The sequence below is a fragment of the Vanellus vanellus genome (genome assembly GCF_965231255.1).
Source record: "Vanellus vanellus genome assembly, chromosome: 2".
Taxonomy (NCBI): Eukaryota; Metazoa; Chordata; class Aves; order Charadriiformes; family Charadriidae; genus Vanellus; species Vanellus vanellus.
Window position 1 is genome coordinate 131,591,457 of NC_138906.1, and position 26,256 is coordinate 131,617,712.

Here is a 26,256-nt window from a genome sequence, read left to right on the forward strand (position 1 = left end):
ACAAACCTTCCTTTCTTATTCTTCTGGGAGGGAACGTTCTTTGTTAGCTACAAAGAAGCTAACTAGACCCTTGATCCTTAATATCATTGGGATTCACAAAGTCTGAGGGGAAACTTCATTCCCTTTAACAAGATAACATCAGTTTTCCAGCTGAATGTGTCGCTTTTTTGAGTTTGCTTACACCAGACAGCAGAGAGTTAAAAATATGATTACCAACCAAGGTCAGCCAGGTAGAATTTTGTTTTTCTGGACACTACTGGAGCATCCTCCAAATTCTTCAGCTTCCTCATTTTCTTTTCCTCTAAAACTGCATCATAACACAAGCTGCATCCTGAGCAGATGTATACTACTTTCTAAACCACTCAGTTTACCCAACCTTCTCTCTAGAATGGATCTCTCCTTCCTTGTTACTGTTGTCAGTTGAATCCTCCTTGACTGGATACCAGAAGAAGTGAACAGAACAACTCTGCGCACAGTGCACAGCGGGGTCAGCCCATCCAATTTAATTTTAAGAAGTCAAAATGGTAGTTTGTTCTTACTGGACCTTGGATATTTGCAAAGAATGCTGCTTGGTAGGACAGTTTTAGTTTACTTTAAACAATTCACAGAAATAGAATTCTACAATTGCCTGCAACAAAATGTCACATCCCCGTACAGAACGACTAAGACAGGCAACACTGAACTTCACAAACAGGCTGTCTGACAATCTTGCTCCGTCAATACATGCTAGAGAATCATCATCCAAACAAACCAGACAAGCTGTCTCTTTTGACATCTGCTCCTGTTTCAGTATATGAATTATCCTCTTGGGTTATCCCATTTTCAGCTGCTTCAGCATGGTTGCCATCTCATAATTTACCTACCCCAACAATTTATCCATCTTTCTGACTGTGTGCATAAGTAAAGGAATAAACAGCATAGACAGAATAGCCAGAGAAACACCACTGATGTTTTCAGGGATGGTATATATGTAAAATGGGAGCACAGAGGGCTATGGGTTGATATGGAATTCTTAAAAATTCCATATATGCCCTTAATAAAAACTTTTAAGTAATCAGTACTAATAGTTTGTCAGTATGTGGAGCTGTAAGATTATTCTGTTTATTATTGTTGCACTAGTCCTGACACCCCTACCCCACCACCTTTTGACATCTTTCTTTGAAATAAGTAACAAGGATCATGAGCAAGGAGAGCATGTCTATATCCCTTTGAACTGTTCCAGGGAATGGATTTTCAATCTTCTGGTAGCTTTTAGGTTCTAGCGTATTATGGATAGTAATAATTGCCTTCCGTCACATCGTGCTCCAATGTTTGCTGAGCCCTTTAAAGGGTCATTCAGGTATTTTGTGTGCATCAGAGTACCACGGTACGCTTATGTTGCCTCTTAAGGAAAACAAGACATTTCTTCTTCACGACCACCATCGTATAACAACTGGGAAAGTACTGTGATTCACATAAGCTGGGCTATTAGATGGAGAGAAAGTCTTAAACATCTTTAATAAAGTGATTGATAGACTTTCACCACGAAACAAAAACACAGAGCTGGATAAGAATATCTTGGCTAAGACAAGCAGAGAATCTGATATTTGCAGACAGCTCAGCCAAATCAATCATAATAAGATTGAGAGGAACAGAAAGATTCCACATAAAATTAAACAGGCAGCACTTTTGCATACTAAGAAGCCACATTTCATGGAACTAGAGTGATAGTTTTTCTTAGGGCATGCTTTGGCTCAGAAGGATGGAGTATCTGTGCATGATATAGAGAATAGCCCTGCCCAATCAAAACTTCCATGTACAGTAGAAGGGGATAAAGTCCCTGTAGTGCATATGAAGAATATGTTAGGGAAGACAGTCTGGGTTAGCCCTGCCTCAGGCAAAGGCAAACCCATCCATGGGATTGCTTTTGCACAAGGACCCGGGTGCACTTGGTAGGTGATGCGAGAGGATGGGGAGGTCCGATCCATACCTCATGGAGATTTGATTTTGGGTGAGAATAGCCAATGTATAAATTTTATGATGTTAAATGTTAAATAACCTTGCTGGTGTATGTTATCATTAGTATTGCTATCAATGGTACTACAGAAGAATCACCAAATCAATGACAGATGGACTTTGATGAGACTGAGTAAAGTGCAGTGATGATGTAATAAGAACTGACCTCAGCAGCTGGCGCCCAGCAACTTCCACGAGATCAGCATCTTCAACCTGTGGATCATAGGCATGGACTGCATCGGGTACACCAGCCACGAGCTTCAAATACATCACGCACGAGTTCAGCACCACACACCATCTTATGTGCCCTAAGAGACTGTTCTCACCAATGGAGCCTACCATCATGGACTAAGCGAGCTCAATGGACATTTTTGAGGGATGGCTATGGAAACTGTAAGATCTGGGCATGACATAGATGGTATGGAATAAGGGGTGGACAATGTCCTGGTTCCGGCAGGGATGGGGTTAATTTCCCCAAGGAGCCAGCAGGGGAGGCAGGTATTCCATGTCACCTGACCCATGCCTGGGCTATAAGAGGGGCTAGCCGGGGAAGAGGGTCAGTCGCCACTTCAGGGCGGGCTGTGGTGGTGCGGGTTCGGTTGGTGCACTGCACGGCAGTACTGTAATTGTGTCTTTATACTCCTTTATTAGTGTTATTGTTTGGGTTTTTTTCTTCTTCCATTTTGCTGTTCTGTTAAATTGCACTATTTCAACCCACAAGTTTTGCCTTTTTCTGCCACTTTTTCCCACGGCTGTGGGAGTTGAGCGAGTGGCTGCGTGGTTCTTTGATGCTGGCTGAGGCCAAACCATGACATAGATAAACAAAGGTAGTGGATTGATGAATTTCAACTTCAGCATACATTAACATTTTGCATGGGGAAAATCCCTTTCTAGGGCTCAAAGGGTCATTTTCAGGAATCATACAATCATAGAATCATCGAATGGTTTAGGTTGGAAAGGACCTTGAAGACCATCGAGTTCCAACCCCCCTGCCATAGGCAGGGACACCTCCCACTAGACCAGGTTGCCCAAGGCCACGTCCAGCCTGGCCTTGAACACCTCCAGGGATGGGGCCTCAACAACCTCTCTGCACAACCTGTTCCAGTGCCTCACCACACTCAAACTTCTTCCTAATGTTTAATCTGAACCTGCCCTCTTCCAGTTTAAAGCCATTCCCCCTCGTCCTATGGCTACATGCCCTAGTAAAAAGTCCTTCCCCAGCTCTCCTGTAGGCTCCCTTTAGGTACTGGAAGGCCACAATAAGATCTCCCCGGAGCCTTCTCTTCTCCAGGCTGAACAGCCCCAACTCTCTCAGCCTCTCCTCATAGGAGAGGTGCTCCAGCCCTCGGATCATCCTCGTGGCCCTCCTCTGGACGCGCTCCAGCAGGTCCATGTCCTTCTTATGTTGGGGACTCCAGAGCTGGGTGCAGTACTCCAGGTGGGGTCTCACGAGAGTGGAGTAGAGGGGGAGAATCACCTCCTTTGGCCTGCTGGCCACAGCTCTTCTGATGCTGCCCAGGATACGGATGACCTTCTGGGCACAGGGTTGTTCTCTAATGTCCATTGCTGAAGTCACTGTCAAAGCTTATGAGATTCCCATAGTTCCTGAGTGTTGTGGCACAACTGCAAGCAGCAGTCCTCATCAGTAGCTCTGCCAAAAGTGACCCAGCTGGAATGTCTTATCAAGAGTGCTTCTTACTATACAGCAAAAAAAGTTCTCTTCACATTTAATGACACTCAGTCAGCTGACTGATATGTTGCTGTCATTTTTCACAATTATGTCCACTCAGTTTGCTTATTCTGTAGGGCACTAAAGTTTGGAAAACACCGTGAGCTGCTAAAATTCTCCTTTGTGCTTTTCAGGTTACAAAGTTAGTGCTCTTTCTTATCCTTGAAGTAGCTCTGAGGGAGGTAGGGTACAAGCACCACAACTGTTTGTAGCGATCAACCGCACTGTAATGAAATGAAGCTTCCACAGCTGGATTAATAATGGGGAGTTCAGGAGATGTTTTGCAAAAGCAATCCAATGAGTACCAATATTGGTCTATTTTTTCCAACTATCTTTACAATGAAATAACATCTATGTAGCAAAACGACTTTAATTTATGTATGCTTTACTCTCACAGTCTTCACAGACTTGGAGGTGAAATTTAAGTTGCCACAAATGCTTCTGCTTCAGTACCTGTAAATTCCAGCAAATGTAATTAATTCAGCAGCAAAAATTTCAACTGCCTACAAGGTACCAGTGATGGAGAGGTATATAAAATATGTTCAATGCAGAGAAAATATATTAAATGCAGAGAAAATATATTCAATGCAGTCCCTGAAAGTTTAGGTTCCTGTGATGACACTTTTTAATATATAGCAACATATTGTTTAGGATATTTTACTTCTGATTGGACCTATCAAAGAATTTCTTTACTAAAAAGTTAGTAATACTCCCAGATTTTAAATATAACCAATGACCAGTTTAAATATAACCCAGACCAGTTGGGTGGTGGCCTTTATTGGTTGGTGAAGAAGCCAAACACTAAAGTTAAATAAATAATTGTGTAAATTACTGTCTCTTTCCCAAGAAAAAAATGCATTTTTGTAACCTTTATTTTACTGCTTCTAACCTTTTCCCCCTCTCAACACCTTTCAATTTCAATTTCAAAACCCAGGACCTACCACTGCCTAGAGCTCATCTTCCAACCATTGAGAAGAAGAAAGGAAGCATTAAGCTTGAAAAGCAGAGCAGAGTTGGCAGATAATATGGTCTCACCTGACTCCCCCAAACCCAACAACCTCCACAGTACATGAATGAAACATTCAGCAGGCTGTGACTGCAGAATGCATGAAAGAAAGGGCCCTGAAGAAGATCCTCTAGAAGTGGCCAAAGAGTTCAAAAGAAGGATTATTTAGTAGTATAGTAGGAAATTTTCCTAAGAGTAACAGAGATTCAAGTGCACACAAAACCACGTTTGCATAGAGGAGTAAAGCAAAGTCACAAGTGGACGTGGCTCAGTCCAAAATCAAAGATATGAGTTCATCTGTATGAACTGGTATTCCCACAAGTTTTGCTGAAGTTCCCAAGACACACAATCATAGAATCATAGAATTCTATGATTGGAATGGAAGTTCCCAAGACACACAATCCCTGCAAAAGCATTGACTGTGCAGTTGCTGAGAAGAGTATCATGATCCCTTTATCAACAGGAAAGGGTGACAAGGTTTCTGAGATGTGGTAGTAATCTAGGTAACCATCTTAATTTTTAATGTCATGACTCTGTCTGTCTAAAATTAAATGTTAAAATGTGAAGTGGTGCATTGATTTTTTTTTTTTTTTCCCAGGAGTTACTTGTGTCTAATTCCTTGATTTGATATGTTTTCCCCCTTGTAGATGGGGAGATTGGGCCAGAGCAATACAGCAGATATATTACTAGCATCGAATCAAATTTCCAAAGCAAGTCACCCATAGGCAGCAGAACACAAGTACCATAGGAGTGAGGACTGATATATCCAATATACAGGACTTCTGCTTTCTTGACACAGCATTTCCTACCCAAACCCACAGGTATGGGCCAGTATGTTCCAGACAACCACAGAGCTCAAATGGATTCCTACAGGCTCAGTAGTGCTACTGTGTAAGATAATGTCTTACTATTCTTTAACGTCCCCCATTTATATTGATATCCTCTTCTTCATCCTCTTATTCCTAGGACATTATCCTTCTTGCAATTGTAGAGCAAGACCAATTAATGCAATTAGCCTGGAACAAACCTCACAGATAAAACGGTCCTTTTATTTTATTTTTTCTCCTTTTCTACAAGACAGTTAATCAGCTGAGTATTCTTCACACTCCTTTATTATTATTTTCCCCTGCAAGGACATAATTCCGTCCAACACTAAGCACGCCTTACAGCGTGAAATAGGATCACAACCAGAGCTACATGGGATTCGGGGTTACAATGGAAGTATTGAAGCCAAGCATTTGATTTTAGCTGCCTGTGTTTTAGAAGGAGGGTGACATTGTCAGATGGGGATTTCACATTAGTGAGAGTCAATTTCATTAGATATACAGATAGTGCGTTATTCCAGCACTGAGCCAGTGTCCAAAGGAGTCCCTTCTGCCCTCACAGGGAGGAGTACAAATAATGTGAGCTCCAATGGAGTCATACTGGTGTGCAAACTGGTCTGAGATCAGAAGGGACCCAGACTTTCGTCAATGGTCTACTGGTTCACATTAACACATAACCTGCAAATGTTCTAGTACAGAGGTGCTCATTATTTTCTAGCGTTGCTTGCCTACTGCCCTTCCCAAAACTTCTGGACTGCTTTCCTGGTACTCACTACATCTTGAGCTCTTTATTTAGCACTTACTCAATCACATGTTGAAAAAGGTTATGAAAGTCAAGTTTTCCTTTTCTTCTTGTGAGCCAGGACATAGATTCTTGTACTGTTAGATGGGTTGAGAGTTTTTACCATGCAGTTATAAACAATGCAGAGCAGTCAGTATGCATCAAAACTAGCAAAGTAACTCTCTTCCGCAGATCGTTTTGCAAATTACATCTGTCTCTTTCCAGGAGGCACTGTATATTTACTTATCTCCAGACGATGATCTCTTGAAGCCAGTGGATGTTCAGTAGCTCTGGAGCATGTTCTGAACTGGGTGTTAGCTCATGAGTCCAATGGCAATGTCTCATGAAACAGAATTCCTCCCTTAGACATTACAATATGTAGTGGTTTTTAACATTCTATTTAATGACAATATTGAAAATTGAAAAACCACGAGGTCAGACCTGTTCCAGGTTTTCATGTATCTCCAAAAAGGAAACAGGGAGTATAAACAAATAAATGTGCAGAGATATATACAGGCACATATATTCTGACTTTAATCTTGTTTGAACGATATAGCCAAACACAATGCTGCTGTCCTTAGTGTAACTCAAAATCCAGCCTACAACCTATGATGAATTTTATGTATTTATTTAATTGCTACTTCCCTTTTATATCACTGAATACCTCTTTAGTTTTTTCATTCTTCCCAAGATAAAGCTCTGTTTAGAGAACTTTATAGTTACTCTTTACATAAAATGCAAGTTTATTTACCTAAATCCAAAATTACCATTTTTAGCACCTTTGAATATCCTAGTGATTTTTTACCTGTTAAACTGCAAATTTGATATATTTATGATTTTCATTTTGATGCTAACAAAGAACATTATTAATATGAACCTGGGAACATGTTATTACAATGGAAAAGGGTACAAACCAATAAAAGTTCTCATTCCAAAACCAAAACTCTGCCTTAGGAAGGTTAATTATCATATTCTACTGCATATGACATGTAATGTTATAATGAAAGTGCCTTGGTACTAGAGGATTAGAGTACTGTACACAGCTCCAGCAAACAGAATGAATAATTGAAATCCAGTACTTTTATGCTTCACTGAAAAAAAACAATATTTCATGGCACATAAAGTTATTCAGCTTATTTGCATTAAGGTTGAGTGATCACCACTGACCAAAACAGAAGCCGTGATGGTACCTTGATGTAAGTGGCAAAGAACATTCATAAATATTCTTAGGAAGCAAGATGTACCTGCATTTAATCAGTACTTATTAAAATTTTATTCCCTATAGTTATTCAACAGGATCTGTGGTATAAAAACATAATTACAAAAATCAGATTTGAGCTCATTTGACAACAGAAGGGTTTTATGGTGACCTATCTCCAAATGTTCCTATTTGTAATTAAATGCAGCGATCAGCAGTAAGGATTTTGAAGCTGTTTTAGTAGTTCCGCTATTCTGCTTAACATGTGGCACCCGTAATAATTAAAATGATACTAACACATGCACAATTTTATGGCCCTTATGGTGCAACCCATTATGCCAAATAAGGGCCTCTGTTTTCACAGCATACTGCACATGGTCTCATTACACCCACTTTTCTTTTCCTGTCTTCACACTAACAACTGTTAAAGTGAATCAACACACGAAACGTACTATAACAGCTTAGTGTTTATGATATGTGTGCTGTTAGTCAGTGAACAGGAAAATCTAAACATTTACTGTTTATGTAAAGAATAGCGTTAGTGTTAGCGAATTGCTTGGGTCTGCTTACTTTATTATCTAGATCACAAACATGATGATGAGTGTCAATGGTACCTATATTTTCCCTTTGCTTTGCTCTCCTGTGTAGACATCTATACGAATTAGAGGAACTTCGCAGTTGCAGTTCCTGAAAAGTTTTCTGGTAAGTAGTTTTGCTTTCCTTCATTAAAGCGGGAGAAAAATATTTCTATCATAAACTCCCACCATAAAAAACATATTTCCATAAATTTTCTCTTCCTCTTCAACATATTGTGCTTGGCCCAGTTTGGTTTACCCAAGGTGTTAGAAAGTTACACAGTTTTCCTGTGGCACCTCAGGAAATTCTGCAAGAAGCTGGGAGTTCTAGATTAGTGCTTTTTTTATCATGAATAATTTTGCAATTACACAGCTACTCAAAGACCTCCTACACTCATTTTACAGTCATCAGTTCGGAATGGCTTTCACTCTCTTGGTCTGGGATCCATTCCAAGGGAAGTCCCATAGGTGGGACACCAATGGATTGGACTAAATCTATCCTCTGCATTTCATATTATAGCTTTGTGTGAACATTAGTTGAAAGTTCATATAAAGAGTAACAACCTGTCCTTTCATTTTCCCCCCTTTTTCCCTGTGGACTGCCACTTAATCCTAACAGTTTCAGGAATCTGCTGCGTTATCAGTGGTAAGGGGAAAGTAAAGCCCCTGAATGCGAATGGCAGAACAACTCCATGGATTTCAAAGACATAAAGTGAAAATCATCACAAAATTGTAGTGGTCAGGCTCCAGATATGATTAAAATAGAGAAAACAACCAGAAAATACTAAAGTGCATGGTATATAGGCACCGCATACACATTAAAGTGCAGCTTAAAAAAAAGTACCTCAGGAACCATGAGATTTCAAACAGCAGCAGCAGTGCCATAATGCAGGAAAACGGAGTAAAAGCCAGCGTTGGCCTACTTTCATCGTTGTCTTCATGCCCACTGGTGAGTGACACTGGGCAGAAAACTTGCAGTCTTGCTCTCTGAAGATTCAGGATGCAGACGTGAGCAGGGGAGATGCAAGGGAGAGGACCAGGGCAACGAAGAATGATACCAGTAATGTTGTAAAAACTTCTCCTTGGCCTATTCCGAAACAACAATGCTTAAAAAAACCCAAAAGGACAAGAAGAAAAGCACCCAAATCACTGATATGAAAAAAGACTAAGAAAAAAAAGCACCTGATAATTACCTTCTGTCTGAACTTGAGGAAAGTTGAGTTCCACGATCCCTTTTTCTTTGATTAAAATGAATGTTTGTGATCAGCATTACTATTTACTACCCCATGATCAAAAACAAATAACCCACTTTGTTTGTTTCTTACTGCAAATGAATTAAATTAGACGCCATTAGGAGCACTAGCTGTTTATATCCTTGTTTCAGCAGTGGTAGTATTTGAAGTTTCCTGCGGTAAGTTCATTACTCGTATTTTGTCCAGAATTAGTGAAGCGTGCTGAAAATTGCTAATGACAGATGTTTCTCCACTCTGTCACACTTCTTGTATCATTTGATTTGGAAAGCAACATACGGTGTTCTGCTCTATCAGTATGTCACAGACTGTCTGTAAACAGCTGGTCATAACTCAGTTCAGTGAAAACCATTACTTTCCAATGAAGTGCTGGACACCCTCCAAATTGCATTTTGGCATGGCCTGAGCTGCATAATGCACAAAGTTCTTCTGTTCTGAGGTTACCTAAGGAAGGATTTTTTTCCCCCTTCCACTTGTTTATTGTGTTTCAGGAAACAAAATATCTTTTTAAATGGTTAGATAAGAGATGAACAGCATGGGAAATAAAAATGCTTTTTTCGTCTCTCAGGAACCCATAAAAGCTGTGACTGGTGCTGTGCTAAAAAAAAAAAAAAATAAAAATGCAACCCTACCTCACCATTTCTGTTTGTGCCTCAGGTTGAACGGGGTGTATTATCGGGGTCAGGGCACACAAGATGATGACAGATTGAAATGTCTCCTATCAAATAGTTGTGGCATTCTAACATTGCTATGACTATGGGGCTATTCCACAGCTCCTAATCACAATGAATCCTATTAAAAACATCTCCCTGCGGTTTATGCGTTGGTCAGATGCAGAGAAATCCATTTCACTTATGCATGTGAGAAGCACAAAACACAGAGCACAGATTTAATGCGACGCACATGGGGGTATAAGGTACAATTTGCTGTTTCTGTCTAACAAAACCACTGCCTTGGTTGTTGTATGATATGATATGTCATTAGCATATATTTAACTGAATATGCATCATACATTTAATGAATACCAATATCTATTCCTGTGACATAGAAAACCTGGCATAGATATGTTACTTATAATGTAAGTATAAAGGATTTAGACAGCATGTTTTAATAGCTGTATTTAATTGACCATGATTACCACTGGTATTGTATTTAAATGAAATCTTTACTTCGCTGCTCTTGGTTTAGAGCATGACAGTAGGAAAAAGCATCAAAAACACCTGTAATCCCTGGAGACTTCTGAAATGCTTGTACATTACCAAGTGAAGACCATCTTTCCAACTACTATAAAAGGATGATTTTCACATTTAAATGTAGGGCAATAGAACAAACATTTGCAATCAAGAATCATGAAACCCAAAGATCCCAGTAGAAGGGAGTAGAGATAGAACTCGTGTCAAGGTATCCAACCATTCCTGCAGCCTATACCAAGGTTAGCATCACAAAAGATTGGCCATTACCAAATAAAGTTGGATTCTCTAACATTTGATAGCATTCTGGCCTATCACCAGATGCTATCAAAAGTTGTCCTTCAAGAGGAACCCACTGGAAAAAAAAGAGAGCTCTCGTACAGAGAAATAAATTTTCTAGAGTACTAGGCCACTGAGAAAAACAATACGTCTCAGTGTCTCTTTTATATGTTAGAAATGAATCAATGTATAGGAATAGCAAGGCCATTACACTGGGTAAATTCTGATTTTATCTTTTTTTTTACATGTTGAACACTGATGAGCAGATGGGCTTTAGTGAGATATAGTCTTACAGAAAGTGTTCAGCTGAGTTTTGTTGAAAAGGATGAAGCTTCTCTTTCGGTGTAGGATTTTTACTGAGCTTGGCATATAAGCCTGCTTAGAGGATCTGAAGGAATCTACAATGAGAAAAAAAGAAAGTGACAAAACTCACATTTTACACCTCTACTGCATTACTTCTGCAGAGAAACCAGGCAAAATGTTTCACAGGCCAGTACATAAATAAGGCCCCTGCCCTTAAGAATTTATTACCTTAGGGAAATAGGTAGTATAGGAAGAAAAAGGTCGTAGAATAACAACACAAAAACCAGAGCAGTTGAGTTTTGCCATGTGTTAACACAATGACTTCTGCATAAGCTACTGGCATCCATTGATTTAAATAAAAAGTTTTCCAATTGCTATTTAATTGAACTCAGTAAGTAGACAGGGAAATTCACATTGTCAAATTTTAAAATAAATAACTTCTTTTTCCTTTGTCAATAAGTGGGTACCTGTTGTTCATCATTACACATGCTGCCTATAACAGGATTACTCACTCCTACAGTTTTTACCTTATCAGAAAATGTCAGAGGTTTCTCATTTGGCTTCGTATCCCATCCCACACAATAGGTCAGCCATATCCTTTAGCTTATGTTATAAGTTATAACTTATGTTATATAATGAAATCTAATTAAGCAACTTCACTTTCTTTTGCAGATATTTTCCTGTTAATTTTGTGACTGTGCCCTCTGGCCCAAGCAAACTGCTGTAACATTTGTAATCCAAAACCGTTGCAATTTGTGTTTTCTCTTCCATCAAAAATAATTAGTCATATAGTTTTGTGAAGTTTTCACCAAACTTGAGCTTTGGACAAAATACTGAATTGTGGTTTTTGAACTGCAGTGAGCTTGTTTCAGCATAGAAGCTCAGTTGTATCAATAGAAAAAGGCTCAACATTCATAAAACATAAGAGGAGAAGATTCTACGAATTCTTTCTTATGCTCAGCCCCCAGTGCACACCAGTCAGAAGCATAAATTCACTCAGCGGTAAGAAGTGCCGATCATGGCAGACTTACCCGTTTGTGCAGATGAAATCAAAAGGGAACATGAACACCTTACCGAACATCTCTTACTGCTTTATCGAACTATCCCCTAGTCTGTCCACTTAACTCCTTGGATTTCTGTCATTCTCCCACTTATTTAACCCTCCGGGAACAACCATGTTCTCTGAGGCTACTGAAGAGATATCATGCAACAGCAGTAAATGCAAAAGAACCTGATGACTGAGCTGTCAAACCATTGCCTGAGATCTCAGCAGCTCTCTCTTGCACGCTACCTCCTAGCTTGACTAAAATAACCTCCAATGCTACAGTATCACTGAGTCTCCATAAGTTTTGATCTAACTAGGCGGAACACATTTAGGTAGCCAGTACTATACATTACTGGGCTGAGTTTCAAGTTCTTTGTTCACCATATGGAGGCAATCATAACAAGACACAAAAGCATGCAGAGTAAGGGGGGGGCTGTCTCATATCTCCAATAAAATTTTGCCAAAGTGTGTCAATCTCAGCACAAGTTGCAAAGACACATAAAAAGGAAACATATTCATGAGTGCACCACAACAAGGCAAAGCTCGGATGATGTTGATACCAAAACAGAGGTCTTTGTTGGGTCTGTTGATCAAAGCAAGATTCTATAACAGATTGGCTTTGTGAAAATGGAAATAACCAGTCAAAGTAAATTTCAAAATAGATACTGGAGCTAAATACATTATCATCATTCTAAGCACATGCAAAATTAAGATTGACCTCCCGGTACTAAAAGCAAAAACTAAGTTTACTCATAAAACGATCACAAAAAGTAGACAGGGCATAGAAAGTACGAACTCATACTGGCACAAGATATCTGTTGAAAGATATAAGATGAGTCAAGTTGTATAACTGTCTACAAAACAGTGTTCAAAAGCTATTCTTAAAGAATCTGATGAGGCAGTTAGCAATCTGGGAGGCTCTAAGAATATAATGTATCACAGTTGCAGAGATTTCAGTGTGCCATCAAAATGCCTGCTCTGTTAGTACTAGGAGATAGAGCCTGAACTTGAGTGAATGATAAAGTGAGAAGTTACTGGGCACATTCACACGTCAATTGGCTGGAGTAGTAGTTATGTTGCCATAACAAAGCCAACAGTTAAAGATTGTCAAAATCTATAAGATTCCAACACGATTATCAAATATTATCATTAGCCAATAATGACAGCTGATACGGAGTAGACCCTGACACTCAAAAATATTGTGATTTCCAAATGCAAGCCATAAGTAGTACACACCGAGGAAGAGTCACCAAACTGAGCAACTTTCTATGCCTTCCTAGTATCTGCCTACACGGATGACTTATTTGCAGATTTATACCGCTCTTGAAGGTTACAGTCTTACAGGGGTAGATTAAGTCTTAACATTTCCTGAGTCTTAATCTCTTGTTTTTCATTTGTGTTGTAAGCAAGTATTTATAACTCAGAACACTACATACACATAATCTCCACAAAAATGTCCCTTGCTCCAAGAACAAGCTTAAGTTTTAACAACTCAACAAGGGGATGCTTCCAATGCTTTAACACAGAAAAGAATGTAATTTTCCATTTGTCACGTCTTTGGAAGTTTTGATTGTCCAAGGCACTCACATATTTGATTCAATGTTGTGATTCAAAACAACTTTTCAATGCCAGACATTTTCCACTCAGCGCTATAATATATACCAAACCAGCAAAAAAAAAAAAAAAAGAAATTCTAAAGAGGAGACTGATGCAAAGCAGAAAGTCCAAGAACAATCCAAAAAATGACATATGTATATTAGCTCATATTTATGGAGCATCTCTAACTATGAAAGAAGATTTTGACCTAACCTTGCATTTATACTAGGAGAACAAACCACATGTGACAGATTTTACTCATGTTATTTAATGCTTTAGGGGAAAACTCAGATACCGTGGCACTGGATGTGGTAAAGAACGGAGTAGAGCAGCTTTGAAAGACATTCGAATTGCATCTAACATAATCCATAACCACAGATATTCATGCAGCAGCTGCTCGAGCATATCCTAATCACCCTGTGAATGTGGGCATTACCAAAAAAACCCCCAAAGATGAACAGCACACAACAGGGATCTGATTGCTTTACTACAGTAGAAATGCATACACCCTTCTTGCATTCCCCTTCTGGGATTTTGATGTGGTCCATTATGAGGAGGTCAGATGCATGAAACACTCAGGTAGGATTTTTTCTTGTCATTACGGCATTGTCTGAAATGTGCAATACTTTTCTAGTGTATTTTCCCATAAATTATTTGTACATTTTATTTAAAAAATTGTCAAATGGTACTTGGCTCAAGAAAGGAACAGTAACTTCTTTGATAGTAACCCATACCCAGCACATCAGGCTTTATCCCTTTATACCATACATTTTTAAAGAATAAGGAAAGAACTCATTATCACTTGAGGAGGAAAACATGATGAAGAGTCTGTCAGCGAATTTTTATTTCTGCCCACAAACTGGTTGAGCTTTCTTATTCCTCTTTACATTACAGAATACTGTTTCAAGGGCGATCGCATTAGGCTGTTCGTTCCCTCCTTAATTACTGTTCCATATAGTTATAAATAGCAGACAGAAGGTGAGCAGAAAATGACAAAACAAGTTTATTCTAAAGTCTAACATAAAACACTACAGGCTAAATACGTACAGGGAATTACACAAACAAGTGTTGAACTGTATACACATGTTATAACAGAAGGAAAGATATTTCATACATGCAAGGAAAATCTTCCCAAAATAACTTCAGCAAAAATGCCTACATATCCTTATCTAAACTAATGATCTAAGAGGCCTCAGCAGTAGCTTTCTCTGGAGACTAACATCTTCCTGAAGGTAGTCTTTTGGGGTCTTCCTAGGCTTTAGAGGGTTTCCAGCAAGCTGCTCCTCTAATCTATCATCTCAGGTCTTTTAGCAGCCCTACAGGACCCAGGTATCGGTACCCAGGTAAGGCTATCTCATCTCTCTCTATATATATATATATATGAGTTTGCCAAGCTGCATTGGATCTTGCCTCAGAGCAACCAGTTGTACTGGCTGGTCTCTTCAGGCACCTTTCAGGCCCATGTTTCAATTATTCTGTTGTCCCTAGTAGAAGATTATCCAAACTCATTTCGACTCAATGAGTCACAGCAATCAACCAACCTCTTAGGCTGGATTCCTGGTACAAAATAAATGTTACAAGACTTGGACTATCAAACACAATGATGCATTGAATCTGCCATCCTCAGTTTCCATAGAGATGACATATGGATGTCTCCTCAGGTTTGCTGGTCCCCAGCTAGAGCGACATTCATATCACAGAAAGAAAACTGTACTAAATCTGTGCCTTGTCTACACGTACCAGGCAAAGTTTGTAGAATTATTTAATATTTGCTTTCTTTTGTTCAAGAGTGGAAGATCTTCACAGAATTTTGACTATAGTCCAAAACACTTAAAAAAAAAATAATCATAAACTAGAAGTACTAAGGTGCATCACTCAAGAGCTGAATCCAGAAAACCCATTGATTCATTTTACATGAACTATTATTAAGCTTGGGAAATGCCATCTCTGAGGCACAAAATAAAATTCTGGAAGGTTGCTTGAACAGGAATCAGTTAGTGATTCTCTAGGCTTACACAGCCTTTGCAGCAACAAATCTGGACTCAGTTCCTACATTTGAGTCCTCTTTCCAGATGTGATTCTGCCAGACGGTTGGAATAGGACCCAGGTCTGGATTAGACACATCCGATATCTTACCTGATGAAGTTTTCAGAAAAAGGACTCCAAAAGAGTTTCAGAAAATGGAGCAGAGAACTTTGCAGTGAGCAAGGGAAGAATATACTATTTTAAGGAAAGTTTATTTTTAAAATCCATCAGATTTGGAGCTAGAGCTAGTTTATGCCTTAAAGCATGAGAGTTTTATTTCTCAAAAAAAAGTGCTTGCATGTTTAATATAGCTATGAGTGTTCATATCTATAAACATGAATCATCTAAAATCCTAAATTCTTACACTTACTAATATCCTGCACTTTCATAATATCTTGCACATAGATCAGCTGTGAGTGATGCAAAGACGTCCCTTATGCCACATTTAAATGCATTACTTTTCAGATTTGTTAAATACCTCTTTTGCTATTATGAAGAAAGGAAAATGTGAATGTCTGGTTCACCTTCTGTTAATTGTTCATGACTTACAGATATCTAAGATTTTTGCTTCTATTCACCTTCTCTGAACAAACCCAGACTTCTCTTCTCTTTTCATATAGAAGTTTGACATATATCTAATAATTTTCCTCATCCATCCCAAGATCTTATACATGTCTCAGATCTTTGTTGTAATAAGGTTTATCCACTACCTTTGTGATAAGGTACATCAAGTGATGTAGATTTATATGTGGTTTTACAATGTTTCCCCCTTTTTCCTCTTACAATTATTTATATGTACCACCATTTTCATTTGCTATAACAGTATATCAATATCATACATCAAAGAGAAATTTTCATTAATCTGTTACAATTTGAGTCTGGATATGCAAATTATAATTCTTTGCAGCATACATGACTTCACATTTATCAACACTTCGTTCTATTAGTTTAAAATCAGTATTTTTCATAACTCTTCTCATATTAATCTACACTTGATTACTTGTCTATACTTGATTAACCCAAATACCATCCCACTACTTACAAAACATGCCACTTGCCTTCCAAATCCTGCCACAGAACTGAAAGTGTATCTGACCTAGGCATGGGATGAAGCCCAAGGGAAAAAAGCAATTCAGATAATAAAAGACGGCATATTAATGCCTGCCCTTGAAGGTGCCACAGCTTGCCAGACAGCTTTAATTCTAACATTCAAAATCCTACTTTGCAACATTAATAAAATTCTTTTAACCCAGAGGGATTCTTTTGGAACACTTCTAAGCAACCCCCCAAAAAATATCTGAAGAAAATGCCATGATATGCTTTCCGACTGGCTGCCAAATGGATCCTAAGAAAGGTTGCAATCTCTGGATTAGTGTGCAGACCAGCTAACGATGGACATGGGAACAACAAAATCTTCTTTCAAATGCATGAACGCAGGGATGACACACTGATGGGGGATCAGATTCTTCTCCCACTAGTGCCACAGATTTTTGCTTATAGCACAAACATGATGACATTGAGGAACTTCACCCCAAACACAATAAAGGAACTCTAATGGGAGCTGCCTCTTTCAATTTCTTTTTTTTTTTTTTTTTCATGTTGATTCACCATTTGGCAACCATTAGATGCAAATAGATGTGTTCTAAAGGAGCTTTTAAGATAAATTTGGAACTTCTTTTCAGAACAATATACTATACACAGTGAGAGCAATTATATTGTTTAATGTGCTTATATTATCTTTATTTTTAATTTGTTATGAAACACTATGTTAAACCACCTTTCCCATTAACTAGATTGTGTCCTTACTTCACACTTATGCCAGACTGGTTTTGGGTGGATATCAAAATTCAATTAACAATGCAGAAAATTAACATTGCAGATTTATGGTAGTTAAATAAAATTCCTTCAAATATGCTGGATAAAAGTTTCAATACTAACTTGCAGTTCAAAATGACTGATTTATCGTAAAAGGCTTCATGATCTGTAGTTAGAAAGTCCTTCAAGATAAGACACCTAACTGTTCTTACACAGAAAGGGATAAAACATAACATCTCCTAAAATTACTTTTATTAAATTTTCAGCCTCCAAATAGTTTCTTAGCTTCCATTCAATTATTTAAGAGTTTAAAAAACAAACTGACTACACTGAAGTCAAATTAGTAGTCTCCAAAAAAGGGTACAGCTCTCCAAAGTAGGAAGATTTTTCCACTTTCTTTTCAGACACTGAACTAATGATTTCTCCTGGTTTAGCAATTTGACTTACTTTCAAGATGTGCTGTTTAAGTTTTACTCATCATAAGTTATTTAAATAGATTACTGGAAGTTCTGTCTAAACATATGCTGGCATAGTTTCAAGTTTAAGTTTTAATATGTTTATATTTAAAGGGACAGATGTATGCAAAAGAGAGTCAAATTGCAGCAAAACATATAACTTAAATAAATGATTAATTTATCCGGCTTCATCGTCAGCAGTTATGACACAGACTTGCAATCAAGAGTGCATACACAGTGATGTATGGAGACACCTGTACCAAGACACGTTGTGTAGGATGCCCTCGGTTGTGTATCACCCTCCCTGATGAAAATCTAGGCACAAAAAACATTCTAGCTAACAATCTCAGCTTAAGAGGATATCTAGTTTACAGATCAGCTCAGTTAGTTGAGTAAAAGATTAGTTATTTGCCTAGGTTTTACTTTGAGATCAAAGAGAATGATTAAAAACAAAGCCAGCTTGCCAGCTTTTTAAGGGGTCCTAGAAACTATTGTCTGAGAAATAGTTACTAATGCTGCCAACTCCTCAATGTAATGATTTTATGATGTTTCTGATTCAGGAACGAGTAATTACTTTTTTGAAAACTTGAGCATGATATGGACTTCTTATTTAGAACTTCGCTTTGATATACAAAAGCACTCAGAAAGCAAATAGCAAGACTGAAAAAGAAACTAGGACAGAAACACTGAAAAAATATCATTCACTTTACCAGTAGGTGATTTGTCCTCATTTATTCTCTTCCAAGCCCACAATATTAAGAAGAAAGAGCAGAAATCAAACGTGCCCTAAGAAAGGCAATTTGAAGGACAAGTGGTGAGTTGTGGCTCCTGTTGGAATGAAAAAATATTTTATTATTGCAATGAAGGATGATCATGCTATAAAAATTATATATGTGTGTGTGTACATATATGTAGTCCCCAGAACTAAATAATCAGATTTAGGGGGAAAAAAAAAGCTTAACCTCTGGAACTTTGTTCCATGGTTGCTCACTACAAGGTATCCCACTGTACAGTATAGTTGATTTAGTGCACAAAACCGTGGCTAAGAGAGAGCCACTAGATTCAGACCCAAGAACTTTCATTACTTCAACGGCAAGCACCATGCGTGTATCACCCCTTGGGCCAAGCATGCTAAAAGCAAATCAGAATCGCTGCCTCATGAGGTTTCTCAGTAGCTGTTGAAAATAGAAAATTCAGCCACTAACAAAATGCTGTAACGGCCTAAGGCAGAGTGGCCTTGGAGACACCAAGCAGCCTGAATGCAAGAAATCAAGATTTTAGTTTTCTGCTTCTTCCAAAATGCGGTTCCTCAGCAGCTGCACAGCTCGCCTTGGTATCGTGCAGTTGTATTGATTTGGTGCCTACAATCACAGCAAGGGAAGAAGGGAAGTGCGAGGGATTCTGCAGCCTAAAACCTGCCTGCTGCAAAAGGGGAGGAGGGGAGGGTAGCAAATCACTGTACTTTATTCCCCTTTAAGAATTGCAGTGGCCTGAATTTGAAACAGAAACTTTCCTCTCCCTACCAAATGGTCTATTAACATATCTGTTAGCAAATAACTGTCAGTATCTGGCAAATAATTGTCCTACTGACCCAACCATTATGGCAGCGAATGCTCAGCTTGTACAATCAAACCCCTTTTCTGTTTGGGCTTGTAGGAAAATCAAGGTGACTTGAACCTTGATTGATTGATTGATTAATTGATTTGATCTCAGGTGAGATCAAAGGTAAGAAGCCCTCACCTCTACTCATTACTACAGTACTTTTCTGCCTGACCAAGAAGCAGGTGGTGCGAACCTTACCCATGTAAAACAAAGCGCGCTTCTCTCCAAGGGCACTGCACTCCAGCAACTGGAGGATGCTTCCCAAACATTCCTGCAGGACCCCCTGGAGCCTGGGCCATATAACACAGAGCCCACCAATGTGGGGATGGGATGCTTAAGGCTGGGTGCCTGCTCTGGCAGACCAAAACTGGCCAGCCAAAAGCCAGCCCTGCCTGGATACTGCCTAGCTGTATCTTTGGTAGGGGTTAAGGAGCTGGGTACAGCACCGCACAGACATAACCAAGCTGGTCCCACTGGTGCGCATGGTGCCAGCGCAGGAGCTTCTCTGCTTTCCCAGGCTGGATATTCAGGTAGCTGAAACCCACCTGGTATGTTCGCTGAGTCAAAATAGATGTATTATAATGCCCTGTGGTGTCATTATCCAGAAAACAATGGTGCCACTTCAGAGGCAGGGTTGAAATGGAAAGCATAAAAAAGCTTTTTGGTCACTGGAAGGAGAGACACTCAAGGCATGCTGAATAACGTTAGGCAGGAGAGGCAACAAAAGCTTAACTTTCACTGTCCTGAAAGAAAATGAGCATCATTTCTAGTGCCCAAGGGATTTGTTTTCTCGTGCCTTGCATTCGACATATGGCCCAGAGAGACACTGTGCACCCGCGGTGCACATGGAGTCAAGGAGAGCCCCGGATGCTCAGTGACACTTAGCACCCAGCTCACGGCAGCTCACATGTTGAGGACCTGGCAAGCTGAGAAAAATCTTGAGAGAAAGCTGTGAGCCTAGAATAACAGAAGCAGCATCTTCTAGGACATCTCTACACCATGGAAAAGGGAATGGCACAGACACCCCTCACCCTGCAAAACGCCAACAAGTAAGCCCATATGACACAGGAGAGCTAAGCAAATGTATCAGCCTATGTCCAAGAGAAATTTAGTTATGTTAGTGCAGCTCTGCGCCCAAACCATGAAGCCCTGCCTCCCAGCATGACCAGATGGCTGAGAGTAGTCCGCAACCACCAAAGCCTTTACACACACTTGTTTTAATCATGCTGATGAGATAAGTTCTCCTCAGATTTTAAAGAGCTTCAAATTTGTCTATATTTCCTGTATCTGCCACTTATCTTTTCACAAGACTATTCCCCCATGCCCTTCAAGGGCTAAATCCATTAAAATATGCAGATGGATTGTACTGATTCTCTGATATTTTATTTTCAAGGAGACTGCAATCCCAGGTCACCCTGTAGCCATGGATATTCTAGGTTACTGGTGAGCACAGTTTTATGTGATAATGAAGATACCTCTGTTTGTCCAGAGACGCTCTCAAATAATGGAAATCAACACAGATCCTCATTCAATAAAATAGAAATTGTCACCATTTTGCTGTGCTTCCGCCAGAGCAACATATGGTAGCACAGCTGACAAATATAATCTTTTCTTTTTTTTTTTTTTTTTTCCATTTCACATGCACATTTCATTTTGCAGAATACTAAGACTTTACATAAATTGTCTGTTAACCCTTTGCAGTCACAGTGTTCGCTGCTTGGGCTGCCTTGAGCTCTTGAATACTTGAAAGCTGGAGTTAAAATGCAGTTGAACAATCAGGGAATGGTTTGGGCCTTCAGCATACAGCCGACTTGCGCCTTTCACAAGGAAAAATCTGCTCTTTTTTAACTTCTTCCTTACCCAGATTTTCTTTTTAAGGTGAAACAGTCTACTCTAGCTATATTAAAGCTTACTGATACAGAAAATGGATACTCAGTTAACTTGTTGCTTCTGTAGGTGTTTCTCAATGCTGTAAGCCAAGTCACAGGTGCCCAGGGCCTTGACACTGATGTGACTCATTTACACTGTTGTACCAACTTAATTGTGTATAGATAAAACCGAACTGTCTCCACTTTGCACCACCAGTTTAAGATATACTTTATTTGTTAATCATTATGTCAGTACCCAGGTCAGCTTCTCCCCATTCTGGGCAGACAGTCCCCTGTGCAATAACCTGCTTGGTGCTTGGTGGCCTTTCTGCGGCGGGATGCCCTGCAAGGAGTCCTGCGCGTGCAGAAATCTCATGGCCTTTCCTGACTCTTCACCAGACCTGATTCATTTTACTCATGCCAGTTTTCAGCGCTTGTCCAGCCGTCCAGGTGACAATCTATGAAAGCTCTGCTTATAATTCTCATGGATACAAGCAGGACTCACTTGAGTTCGACAAGGGGAGGGAGCGCTCTCTGCATTTTCACGGGGGCTTTTTGGCATCCAGTAATAAGACTCCGGGCTGCAAAGGACATACAGAGGAGGCATTCATGCTGTCTCACTGAAAGTGGCAACTTGGCTGTGTAAATTAGCCTAAACTAATTTACTCCCACTGTAAATCACCCTCTGGAGGATCCTTTCTCTCTCTGCTGAACATATAGGGAACTCGGAGAAACTAGTCACTAATTTCTGTATTGTACAAAGAGCCTAAAGCTGAGCAAAATTAATGTCATCTAACAAGGATGGCTCCATTCAGAAACAGCAATTGTGTATGGGCTACAGCTTAGAGGACTCTGAAATGGGCCAGTGCAGAGAAGCTCACTGTAAGGTGAAGCTGCTTTTTCCATGGAGGATTATTTGCAAAGAGTAAAGCTTTGTTTGGTTTAAAATCAGATTGGCCTCAATTGCAATTGGCTTCCTTGGTGTATCTTTGCATACATACACAATGTAATGTCTTGACACAGATAAGGCATAAATTGTAGCTCTGACCACTTAAACACATTCGCCGCCAATTTGTGAGCAGAAAAGAAAAACCTGCTTTTCACAAATGTCATTTGCATCCTGACAGTTTGCAAAAGCGTACTCCAACAAACAGTTGCTTTTAAAGATGGAGAGCACCTGCACAAGCTAAAAGGGAAGAGTGGGGGTTGAATCACAAACTTCTAACACACATGCTAAATATTCCAGAATTAAAGGCTAACACCACACACTTAAAGGCTGTTAATCTGAAGTGCAACAAAGAAATATGAAGGAAAGTCTGTATAGGCTAAAACCAAGAGTTAAATACGACTTAACCATTCATCCAGATCAAGTCAGTTTTACACATTTTCCACACAAGTTCAGTGTTACCCAACAGCATCAGCAACACATCAAACTAGGTGGGGACCTTCAGGCTGACTCTGTGTAGGGTCTTATGAAGTGTTCATACTTTGAGATACCTGAAAACCTCAGTTCTCTGTTCATTATCTGGATTTTCAGCTGACTGGAGTTCAGTTTGGCCTAGAGTAGGTAGGTCTCTGTCACAGTAAAACACAGCCTTGCTAACGGCAATCAACGTTAAAATATTAGACACTGTCTGAAGAGGCTGATTTTTAAGGGAAATAAAATTGTTGCTGAAGCCTTTGGTTTTCACTCGAATGCGTTTTTTGCCATTTTGTTAGCTGACACATCTCGAGCATTTGCTTACTTTTTATATTGTTCATTTCACAGACTGATACTTTCATATTATATCTAAACAAATTATCAGATCCCATCTCCATGAAAAACTGTATCATATTTTATTACATACTGTAAACAAAACCTTTGGGGGAAAGAGGCACATTATGTCTTTTACAAATCACTGCATTTTTCCAGATGTACGGTATGTTAGAAAACTGACACAAAAGATGTGAATTGAGTTAACGAGCCCTGCTATATTTCCACCAAAACGGGCTGTTGGTTCATTTGAATAACTTTGACCTTTTCTGTTTATTGCCTTTCTAAAAAAAAAAAATCCAACAAAAAAATCCAACCCCCCCAAAAACACACAAAAAAATTCCATAGCCAATCATTATGATGACCACAAGTCTACTCAGGCACCTTGACAGCTGAATCACCATCTCACATCAAGATATTTAGCCTTGGGCATCTGGCTGAGCTGACACACATTAGTTGGTCCTTTTTACACATTAAATGTCTTTACAGTTTTCATATTTCTTCTGTTTTTACACTCTCCAGGTCTGGTTTGTTGTAGAAGGGGAAGCTAAGATAGATACTGCACAACAAACACCATTAGCACCTTGCAATTCTTTGTTGTCTTTAAGACAAAACTAGACACAAGGGGGATGCTTAGATTTAAAAAAAAAAATACTACACGTACCATATATTTGGGCAAGAATAGAATGAAAATAACAAACTGATAAAAGCCTTGAATTACAACATTCACCAGAGAGTTTCTTTTTTAGTCACACTGCGGGAAGGAAAAATGAGGGAAAGGTGAGAAGGAAAAGCTAAAAGGACATTCTGTTCCCCTGTACTTTGAATTCTGAGGTTTTTCTTGCCTGGTGCTCTAGAATAATTTTTTTTTTTTTTTTTTTCTAATGAGATGGGAAAAATACCTTTGGGACACAGAAAAATTCACATGTGGGCCTGATTCAGCAACCTGACTCACTTCACATGGGAATAGTCCCAACTGGTTTCGTCTTCTACTTATGACATCAGTGATAGCCACTTTAGCTGGTTTACTCATGCAAACAAACATTATTCCAAGTGAGCAGAGACTGTAGACTGGAAATGTCCCCTCCTGAGCTATAGCCAAATGGAAAGAAAAATGGAGGGAGGCTGAAATGCGGGCACTGAAAGGTATTTTTCAAGGCAAAGCTCAAGGGAATTTTTCAATACGCTCAGAAATCTATTTAGCAGTATCTTTGCATTTGAAAATCTCTGGAAGGAAAATGTCATTTTTCTTAGATTCTACCTCCTTGCCAAGATTTGTATATCATGAATAAGAAAGTAGAAAACATCACAGAGAGAAATGAATGAAACCCTAATGCACCAGCTTGGTCAGGCCATATTTCCTGAATGTAATCATTCAGGTTCTTCTGACCTTTGAAAAGGTTTTCCACTAAACTCCACACGAAATCTTTCCTTTTTCTTCAGCTCCACAGTCCATAGCTCTGTCTTTTGCAGTCAAAGCTGGAGACTACAAGCTGCAAAATGCGTTGTGTTTTTGATTAACAGAATTAATTAAAAAATATAAATAGTGGGCATAAGGCTGGTAAATCTGTTTACCTGTGTTTATTAATTTAGACATCAGGAAAACTGCATTCTACTTCTTTAGAGTTAATATTTTATGTTCAACTAATATGGCAGCGTTGTGTCTTGCACTCTCCTTAGTACTGGGTACGTATGAGCCAGGCAATGCATACTGGCTTATTACTCTTACACCCACACATGGACATACCTGGCAGCAGCAGGAGCCAGAAAGCACATTTAGGGTTTTTAGACCCTCAGTGTATCATGAACTTTCCAAGCTAGTGCTGAGGCTGCAGTAGAATTACCTCTGGGTGCATCTCCCCCAAGCGGGGGGCTTTGTCTGAGAGGTGGATGGCTTTTCAGCTGAGCACAGGGAGGGTCCGAGGAGCAGAGCTCCTACATGTTTCTGCAGCTTCTTAGCCTGTGGCAGTATCTTAAGTTTTCCTTAAAATGAAGAGGAGGCAAATACATAGTACTGATCTTTCTGTTATCATTGCAGATATATCAATTGCAGAACTGAAAACAGGAGGAAGGAGGCAAAGAGAGTGAAACCAGCCACGTGTACGTTATCACTGCATGAATGTGACAGCCCAGGATGAGTGGAGTTAGTCTTACATGTTCTCCTTGTAAAATGTTGCTCATTGTTTTAAGATTGCTATTCAAAAAGTCAGATATAGTCTTGATTCCAGAGGACGATCCATGTTGACCCCTCCTTCCCACTGAAAAAAACCAACGGGGTTGAGGAACAGAACGTTTGTGAGACTGCACCAGAGAACTATTAGGGCTTGAGTAAAAAGTAGCAGCATGTCTATGCTACAACAGGAAGGAGAGCAGTACTCCACCTACTCTCATAATCCTGCTGAGTCATATAGGTTTAAAGCCTGCAACTTCTCTAGTTTTCTGAAAAAAAAAAAAAAAAAATTAGAAGACTTGATATAAGAAAGTTTTAGATCCATATATCTTCATTTTCAGAAGTATCTTCAAGTACCATTGCCAGAGACTTTGCAGACTCGTAACTCTCTGCATCAGGGCACTGATCTCAGTCGTCCATAACCCTAACCATGACTCTGAACAAAAAGATCCAGAGAGTTGTTCTGGGCCATACCATTCAAATGAGGATTTATTGCATCTCTCTATATTACCATCCAATTAGCATGTTCATTGCATGCCCAATGTTTCCCACCAATCAGCTCAAAGGACTTCACAGATCCCTGTTCATCAATGTAATCCATCAGAAGATGAACAAATCCTAAACAGAACTTCTCAAAATTTTTTGATTTTCAGTATTTCAATCACACTTTTTTTGTTGATGTTTCTATCTTTGATGAAAAACATGGGTAATAAAAAAAACAAACCTTCAGAAATTTTCAGAATCAAAGTTCAGCCCGTTCCAGTTTAAACTGTTCCTCTTAGATAAATGGAAAGTGC